Source organism: Chiloscyllium punctatum, unplaced genomic scaffold (genome assembly GCF_047496795.1).
Source record: "Chiloscyllium punctatum isolate Juve2018m unplaced genomic scaffold, sChiPun1.3 scaffold_1202, whole genome shotgun sequence".
NCBI classification, from domain to species: Eukaryota; Metazoa; Chordata; class Chondrichthyes; order Orectolobiformes; family Hemiscylliidae; genus Chiloscyllium; species Chiloscyllium punctatum.
The window spans coordinates 22501-32500 of NW_027310936.1; positions in this window are offsets into that span (position 1 = coordinate 22501).

Sequence of the window (10000 nt, forward strand, 5' to 3'; positions counted from 1 at the left end):
TCCCGCGTGTTCAGGCCGAATATCGTGCATTGTTAACGGCGGGAAGTGTTCCAAACGGGAATGGGATTGAATGTGACTGCTGAAGCCGACATTGAGACCTCTAACGCGGGTAGCTCGGCCGGATTTGACCCGGCGGTTCTGGCGACGGTCTCGCCTTCGAGGGGGGAGCGTCCCGCGTGTTCAGGCCGAATTTTGTGCATTTCCATCGGCGGGAAGAGGTCCAAACGGGAATGGGATTGAATGTGACTGCTGAAGCCGACATTGAGACCTCTAACGCGGGTAGCTCGGCAGGATTTGACCCGGCGGTTCTGCCGAAGGTCTCACCTTCGAGGGGGGAGCGTCCCGCGTGTTCAGGCCGAATATCGTGCATTGTTAACGGCGGGAAGTGTTCCAAAAGGGAATGGGATTGAATGTGACTGCTGAAGCCGACATTGAGACCTCTAACGCGGGTAGCTCGGCCGGATTTGACCCGGCGGTTCTGGCGACGGTCTCGCCTTCGAGGGGGGAGCGTCCCGCGTGTTCAGGCCGAATTTTGTGCATTTCCATCGGCGGGAAGAGGTCCAAACGGGAATGGGATTGAATGTGACTGCTGAAGCCGACATTGAGACCTCTAACGCGGGTAGCTCGGCCGGATTTGACCCGGCGGTTCTGCCGAAGGTCTCACCTTCGAGGGGGGAGCGTCCCGCGTGTTCAGGCCGAGTTTTGTGCATTTCCATCGGCGGGAAGAGGTCCAAACGGGAATGGGATTGAATGTGACTGCTGAAGCCGACATTGAGACCTCTAACGCGGGTAGCTCGGCCGGATTTGACCCGGCGGTTCTGCCGAAGGTCTCACCTTCGAGGGGGGAGCGCCCACCGTGTACAGGCCGATTTTCATGCATTTCCAACCGTGGGAAGGGGTCCGAAAGGGGATGGGGGTGAACGTGACTGCTCAACCCGACTTTGAGACCTCTAACGCGGGTAGCTCAGCCGGATTTGACCCGGCGGTTCTGGCGACGGTCTCGCCTTCGAGGGGGGAGCGTCCCGCGTGTTCAGGCCGAATTTTGTGCATTTCCATCGGCGGGAAGAGGTCCAAACGGGAATGGGATTGAATGTGACTGCTGAAGCCGACATTGAGACCTCTAACGCGGGTAGCTCGGCCGGATTTGACCCGGCGGTTCTGCCGAAGGTCTCACCTTCGAGGGGGGAGCGTCCCGCGTGTTCAGGCCGAATTTTGTGCATTTCCATCGGCGGGAAGAGGTCCAAACGGGAATGGGATTGAATGTGACTGCTGAAGCCGACATTGAGACCTCTAACGCGGGTAGCTCGGCCGGATTTGACCCGGCGGTTCTGCCGAAGGTCTCACCTTCGAGGGGGGAGCGCCCACCGTGTACAGGCCGATTTTCATGCATTTCCAACCGTGGGAAGGGGTCCGAAAGGGGATGGGGGTGAACGTGACTGCTCAACCCGACTTTGAGACCTGTAACGCGGGTAGCTCAGCCGGATTTGACCCGGCGGTTCTGGCGACGGTCTCGCCTTCGAGGGGGGAGCGTCCCGCGTGTTCAGGCCGAATTTTGTGCATTTCCATCGGCGGGAAGAGGTCCAAACGGGAATGGGATTGAATGTGACTGCTGAAGCCGACATTGAGACCTCTAACGCGGGTAGCTCGGCCGGATTTGACCCGGCGGTTCTGCCGAAGGTCTCACCTTCGAGGGGGGAGCGTCCCGCGTGTTCAGGCCGAATTTTGTGCATTTCCATCGGCGGGAAGAGGTCCAAACGGGAATGGGATTGAATGTGACTGCTGAAGCCGACATTGAGACCTCTAACGCGGGTAGCTCGGCCGGATTTGACCCGGCGGTTCTGCCGAAGGTCTCACCTTCGAGGGGGGAGCGCCCACCGTGTACAGGCCGATTTTCATGCATTTCCAACCGTGGGAAGGGGTCCGAAAGGGGATGGGGGTGAACGTGACTGCTCAACCCGACTTTGAGACCTGTAACGCGGGTAGCTCAGCCGGATTTGACCCGGCGGTTCTGGCGACGGTCTCGCCTTCGAGGGGGGAGCGCCCCGCGTGTTCAGGCCGAATTTTGTGCATTTCCATCGGCGGGAAGAGGTCCAAACGGGAATGGGATTGAATGTGACTGCTGAAGCCGACATTGAGACCTCTAACGCGGGTAGCTCGGCAGGATTTGACCCGGCGGTTCTGCCGAAGGTCTCACCTTCGAGGGGGGAGCGCCCACCGTGTACAGGCCGATTTTCATGCATTTCCAACCGTGGGAAGGGGGCCGAAAGGGGATGGGGGTGAATGTGACTGCTCAACCCGACTTTGAGGCATCTAACCCGGGTAGCTCAGCCGGGTTTGACCCGGCGGTTCTGCCGACTGCCTCGCCTTCGAGGGGGGAGCGTCCCCCGTGTACAGGCCGATTTTCATGCATTTCGAACCGTGGGAAGTGGCCCAAAAGGGGATGGGGGTGAATGTGACTGCTCAACCCGACTTTGGCGCTTCCGAGCCGGGTAGCCCGGCCGGGTTTGACCCGGCGGTTCTGCCGTCGGTCTCGCCTTCGAGGGCGGAGCCTCCCCCGTGTACAGGCCGATTTTCATGCATTTGCAAAGGTGGGAAGTTGCCCAAAAGTCGATGGGAGTGAATGTGACTGCTCAACCCGACTTTGAGACTTTTAAGCCGGGTAGCTCAGCCGGGTTTGACCCGGCGGTTCTGCCGACGGTCTCGCCTTCGAGGGGGGAGCCTCCCCCGTGTACAGGCCGATTTTCGTGCATTTCCAACGGTGGGAAGAGGTTCAAAAGGGGATGGGAGTGAATGTGACTGCTCAACCCGACTCTGAGGCTTCTAACCCGGGTAGCTCGGCCGGGTTTGATCCGGCGGTTCTGCCGACGGTCTCGTCTTCGAGGCCGGTGCCTCCCCCGTGTACAGGCCGATTTTCGTGCATTTCCAACGGTGGGAAGTGGTCCAAAAGGGAATGGGGGTGGACGTGTCTGCTCATACCGACTTTGAGACTTGTAAGCCGGGTAGCTCAGCCGGGTTTGACCCGGCGGTTCTGCCGACGGTCTCGCCTTCGAGGGGGGAGCCTCCCCCGTGTACAGGCCGATTTCCGTGCATTTCCAACGGTGGGAAGAGGTTCAAAAGGGGATGGGAGTGAATGTGACTGCTCAACCCGACTCTGAGGCTTCTAACCCGGGTAGCTCGGCCGGGTTTGATCCGGCGGTTCTGCCGACGGTCTCGTCTTCGAGGCCGGTGCCTCCCCCGTGTACAGGCCGATTTTCGTGCATTTCCAACGGTGGGAAGAGGTTCAAAAGGGGATGGGGGTGAATGCGACTGCTCAACCCGACTCTGAGGCTTCTAACCCGGGTAGCCCGGCCGGGTTTGACCCGGCGGTTCTGCCGTCGGTCTCGCCTTCGAGGGCGGAGCCTCCCCCGTGTACAGGCCGATTTTCATGCATTTGCAACGGTGGGAAGTTGCCCAAAAGTCGATGGGAGTGAATGTGACTGCTCAACCCGACTTTGAGACTTTTAAGCCGGGTAGCTCAGCCGGGTTTGACCCGGCGGTTCTGCCGACGGTCTCGCCTTCGAGGGGGGAGCCTCCCCCGTGTACAGGCCGATTTTCGTGCATTTCCAACGGTGGGAAGAGGTTCAAAAGGGGATGGGAGTGAATGTGACTGCTCAACCCGACTCTGAGGCTTCTAACCCGGGTAGCTCGGCCGGGTTTGATCCGGCGGTTCTGCCGACGGTCTCGTCTTCGAGGCCGGTGCCTCCCCCGTGTACAGGCCGATTTTCGTGCATTTCCAACGGTGGGAAGTGGTCCAAAAGGGAATGGGGGTGGACGTGTCTGCTCATACCGACTTTGAGACTTGTAAGCCGGGTAGCTCAGCCGGGTTTGTTCCGGCGGTTCTGCCGACGGTCTCGTCATCGAGGGGGGAGCCTCCCCCGTGTCCAGGCCGATTTTCATGCATTTCCAACCGTGGGAAGTGGTCCAAAAGGGAATGGGGGTGAATGTGACTGCTCATACCGACTTTGAGACTTTTAAGCCGGGTAGCTCAGCCGGGTTTGACCCGGCGGTTCTGCCGACGGTCTCGCCTTCGAGGGGGGAGCGTCCCCCGTGTTCAGGCCGAATTTTGTGCATTTCGAACCGTGGGAAGTTGCCCAAAAGTCGATGGGAGTGAATGTGACTGCTCAACCCGACTTTGAGACTTGTAAGCCGGGTAGCTCAGCCGGGTTTGACCCGGCGGTTCTGCCGACGGTCTCGTCTTCGAGGCGGGTGCCTCCCCCGTGTACAGGCCGATTTTCATGCATTTCGTACCGTGGGAAGCGGTCCAAAAGGGGATGGGAGTGAACGTGACTGCTCATACCGACTTTGGCGCTTCCGAGCCGGGTAGCTCAGCCGGGTTTGACCCGGCGGGTCTGCCGACGGTCTCGCCTTCGAGGGGGGAGCGTCCCCCGTGTTCAGGCCGAATCTTGTGCATTTCGAACCGTGGGAAGTTGCCCAAAAGTCGATGGGAGTGAATGTGACTGCTCAACCCGACTTTGAGACTTGTAAGCCGGGTAGCTCAGCCGGGTTTGACCCGGCGGTTCTGCCGACGGTCTCGTCTTCGAGGCGGATGCCACCCCCGTGTACAGGCCGATTTTCGTGCATTTCCAACCGTGGGAAGTGGTCTAAAAGTCGATGGGAGTGAACGTGACTGCTCAACCCGACTCTGAGGCTTCTAACCCGGGTAGCTCGGCCGGGTTTGACCCGGCGGTTCTGCCGACGGTCTCGTCTTCGAGGCGGGTGCCTCCCCCGTGTACAGGCCGATTTTCGTGCATTTCGAACCGTGGGAAGTGGTCTAAAAGTCGATGGGAGTGAACGTGACTGCTCAACCCGACTTTGAGACTTGTAAGCCGGGTAGCTCAGCCAGGTTTGACCCGGCGGTTCTGCCGACGGTCTCGCCTTCGAGGGCGGACCCTCCCCCGTGTACAGGCCGGTTTTCGTGCATTTCGAACCGTGGGAAGTGATCCAAAAGGGAATGGGGGTGAACGTGACTGCCCAACCCGGCTTTGAGACTTGTAAGCCGGGTAGCTCAGCCGGGTTGGACCCGGCGGTTCTGCCGACGGTCTCGACTTCGAGGCGGGTGCCTCCCCCGTGTACAGGCCGATTTTCATGCATTTGCAACGGTGGGAAGTTGCCCAAAAGTCGATGGGAGTGAATGTGACTGCTCAACCCGACTTCGAGACTTGTAAGCCGGGTAGCTCAGCCGGGTTTGACCCGGCGGTTCTGCCGACGGTCTCGCCTTCGAGGGGGGAGCCTCCCCCGTGTACAGGCCGATTTTCGTGCATTTCCAACGGTGGGAAGAGGTTCAAAAGGGGATGGGAGTGAATGTGACTGCTCAACCCGACTTTGGCGCTTCCGAGCCGGGTAGCTCAGCCGGGTTTGACCCGGCGGGTCTGCCGACGGTCTCGTCTTCGAGGCGGGTGCCTCCCCCGTATACAGGCCGATTTTCATGCATTTCGAACCGTGGGAAGTGGTCCAAAAGGGAATGGGGGTGGACGTGTCTGCTCATACCGACTTTGAGACTTGTAAGCCGGGTAGCTCAGCCGGGTTTGTTCCGGCGGTTCTGCCGACGGTCTCGTCTTCGAGGCGGGTGCCTCCCCCGTGTACAGGCCGATTTTCGTGCATTTCGAACCGTGGGAAGTGGTCCAAAAGGGGATGGGAGTGAATGTGACTGCTCAACCCGACTTTGGCGCTTCCGAGCCGGGTAGCTCAGCCGGGTTTGACCCGGCGGGTCTGCCGACGGTCTCGTCTTCGAGGCGGGTGCCTCCCCCGTATACAGGCCGATTTTCATGCATTTCGAACCGTGGGAAGTGGTCCAAAAGGGAATGGGGGTGGACGTGTCTGCTCATACCGACTTTGAGACTTGTAAGCCGGGTAGCTCAGCCGGGTTTGATCCTGCGGTTCTGCCGACGGTCTCGCCTTCGAGGGGGGAGCCTCCCCCGTGTTCAGTCCGATTTCCATGCATTTCCAACCGTGGGAAGTTGCCCAAAAGGGGATGGGAGTGAATGTGACTGCTCAACCCGACTTTGGCGCTTCCGAGCCGGTTAGCACAGCCGGGTTTGACCCGGCGGTTCTGCCGACAGTCTCCTCTTCGAGGCGGGTGCCTCCCCCGTGTACAGGCCGATTTCCGTGCATTTCGAACCGTGGGAAGTGGTCCAAACGTCGATGGGAGTGAATGTGACTGCTCAACCCGACTTTGGCGCTTCCGAGCCGGGTAGCTCAGCCGGGTTTGACCCGGCGGTTCTGCCGACGGTCTCGTCTTCGAGGCGGGTGCCTCCCCCGTGTACAGGCCGATTTTCATGCATTTGGAACCGTGGGAAGTGGTCCAAAAGGGAATGGGGGTGGACGTGACTGCTCATACCGACTTTGAGACTTGTAAGCCGGGTAGCTCGGCCGGGTTTGACCCGGCGGTTCTGCCGACGGTCTCGCCTTCGAGGGGGGAGCCTCCCCCGTGTTCAGTCCGATTTTCGTGCATTTCCCACGGTGGGAAATGGTATCTTTCATTACGGGGACAAGGGTCTGAAGCGGTGAAGTCAGTAACCGGCATAGTTAAGGAAAGGGTTCGAATTTTCTCAACAGTACGAAAAAAGTGAGCAGGGAAGCTAGAGAAGGTGTCAGTGAGTCCCAAACGAGTGAACCGCAAAACTTAGGGAAATGCCCGAAAGCGTTTTAAAGGGTGAAATCGGGAACGAGGAAATGATGGGAAAGTGCCTGAAAGTGCTAAATGAGTAAACAGAAAAACGAAGAAAAATGTTTGAAAAGAAGAAGTGAGTAACCAGGAAAACTTAGAAAAATGTTCAAAACGAAGAAATCAGTAACCAGGAAAACTTAGAAAAATGATCAAAAAGAAGAAATGAGTAACCAGGAAAACTTAGAAAAATGTTTAAAAAGAAGAAATCAGTAACCAGGAAAACTTAGGAAAATGTTTAAAAAGAAGAAATCAGTAACCAGAAAAACTGCGAAAAATGTTTAAAAAGAAGAAATGAGTAACCAGAAAAACTTAGAAAAATGTTTAAAAAGAAGAAATCAGTAACCAGGAAAACTTAGAAAAATGTTTAAAAAGAAGAAATCAGTAACCAGGAAAACTTAGAAAAATGTTTAAAAAGAAGAAATCAGTAACCAGGAAAACTTAGAAAAATGTTATAAAAGAAGAAGTGAGTAACCAGAAAAACTTAGAAAAATGTTTAAAAAGAAGAAATCAGTAACCAGAAAAACTGCGAAAAATGTTTAAAAAGAAGAAATCAGTAACCAGACAAACTGCGAAAAATGTTTAAAAAGAAGAAATCAGTAACCAGGAAAACTTAGAAAAATGTTTAAAAAGAAGAAGTGAGTAACCAGAAAAACTTAGAAAAATGTTTAAAAAGAAGAAATCAGTAACCAGAAAAACTTAGAAAAATGTTTAAAAAGAAGAAATCAGTAACCAGAAAAACTGCGAAAAATGTTTAAAAAGAAGAAATCAGTAACCAGGAAAACTTAGAAAAATGTTTAAAAAGAAGAAATCAGTAACCAGAAAAACTGCGAAAAATGTTTAAAAAGAAGAAATCAGTAACCAGGAAAACTTAGAAAAATGTTTAAAAAGAAGAAATCAGTAACCAGAAAAACTTAGAAAAATGTTTAAAAAGAAGAAATGAGTAACCAGAAAAACTTAGAAAAATGTTTAAAAAGAAGAAATCAGTAACCAGAAAAACGGCGAAAAATGTTTAAAAAGAAGAAATCAGTAACCAGAAAAACTTAGAAAAATGTTTAAAAAGAAGAAGTGAGTAACCAGAAAAACTTAGAAAAATGTTTAAAAAGAAGAAATGAGTAACCAGAAAAACTTAGAAAAATGTTTAAAAAGAAGAAATCAGTAACCAGAAAAACTTAGAAAAATGTTTAAAAAGAAGAAATGAGTAACCAGAAAAACTTAGAAAAATGCTTAAAAAGAAGAAATCAGTAACCAGAAAAACGGCGAAAAATGTTTAAAAAGAAGAAATCAGTAACCAGAAAAACGGCGAAAAATGTTTAAAAAGAAGAAATCAGTAACCAGACAAACTGCGAAAAAATGTTTAAAAAGAAGAAATCAGTAACCAGAAAAACTGCGAAAAATGTTTAAAAAGAAGAAATCAGTAACCAGGAAAACTTAGAAAAATGTTTAAAAAGAAGAAATGAGTAACCAGGAAAACTTAGAAAAATGTTTAAAAAGAAGAAATGAGTAACCAGGAAAACTTAGAAAAATGTTTAAAAAGAAGAAATCAGTAACCAGAAAAACTTAGAAAAATGTTTAAAAAGAAGAAATCAGTAACCAGAAAAACTTAGAAAAATGTTTAAAAAGAAGAAATGAGTAACCAGAAAAACTTAGAAAAATGTTTAAAAAGAAGAAATGAGTAACCAGAAAAACTTAGAAAAATGTTTAAAAAGAAGAAATCAGTAACCAGAAAAACGGCGAAAAATGTTTAAAAAGAAGAAGTGAGTAACCAGAAAAACTTAGAAAAATGTTTAAAAAGAAGAAATGAGTAACCAGAAAAACTTAGAAAAATGTTTAAAAAGAAGAAATCAGTAACCAGAAAAACTTAGAAAAATGTTTAAAAAGAAGAAATGAGTAACCAGAAAAACTTAGAAAAATGTTTAAAAAGAAGAAATCAGTAACCAGAAAAACGGCGAAAAATGTTTAAAAAGAAGAAATCAGTAACCAGAAAAACGGCGAAAAATGTTTAAAAAGAAGAAATCAGTAACCAGACAAACTGCGAAAAATGTTTAAAAAGAAGAAATCAGTAACCAGAAAAACTTAGAAAAATGTTTAAAAAGAAGAAATCAGTAACCAGGAAAACTTGGAAAAAAACACTTAGAAAAATTTTCAGCAAAGTGTGAAAAATATTCTAAGTGTCAGCGGAGGAAAATGCTGCAGCATCGGGAAAGATTCGCAAACTTACACCGAACATGTGCTCCGAAGTGCCGGAGGAATTGGGTGAATTGAGCCCGGCAAATGGCCAGCTGTCGTTTTGTGCCTGCAGCCCGAAAACTTTAACTTTGTCTGTCGCGGAAGTCCGGACCGAGAAAAATCCAAACGGTTTTGACCGGACCGAGTTCCAGACCGATGCAGTCAAATTTGGAATTCAGACCCATTCAGTGCCACTTGTAGTTTTTCCGCAGTGAGGTTGGCGGGGTACCCGGAGATATATGGGAACACGATTTTTAGAACAAAATGGCGGCGCGGGACCGTTCTGAAAGGCATCCGAAAAACGGTTCCACGGGCATAGCACTTTAATGACAGGTATGAGTGCATGCCGGAGAGCTCTTGGAAGTCGAATTTTTGACACTTTGTCAATTTTTTGACAGATTTGACAAACTCTTTCTGTCTGTTCTAAGAGTCAGTCAGAGACTTGTGCGGCGGTCTTTTGACACTATTGGAGGGCGGGCAAACCCCACGTTGACTCCGGCCGTCCCTCCACAGGCGCTCGTGTCCAAAATGAAGGCGAGAGACGCGAGTGGCCTGGTTCCCTTGGGTGTTGCCAAGAAGGCTGCGGGCTGACCGTTGCCTGAGCACTCCCTAAAGCCTCTTGTGATGAGAGCAGACCTCGCCTGCCGCACGACCGGCTCTGGGAGTCGTTGGGCCGCTATTTGTGAATAGTCTGGTCCTCCTCTGCCACCCGGACAAGCGCGATGGCTCTGCCGCCCTGCGGTGCTCGTCACCCAGGTTTGGGGAACACGATACTCGTAACAAAAATAAAAGGCGGCTCGGGACCTGCAGGCGAAAGGGGTCCCGTGGTGCTAAGCACGTCGACTTCGGGTCTCGGTGCAAGCCGGAGAGCTCACGGAAGTCTAAAGTTTTCGGCACGTGGTCGAATCTTTTCAAAGGCTTACCCGGCTCTTTCCGTCCATTCTGAGAGTAAGTCAGAGGCCGGTGCGGAGGTCTCTTGACAATCGGAGGGGGTGGTGGCCCTCCGCAGGCGCTCGTGTCGAAAATGAAGGCGAGAGACGCGAGTGGCCTGGTTCCCCTGGGTGTTGC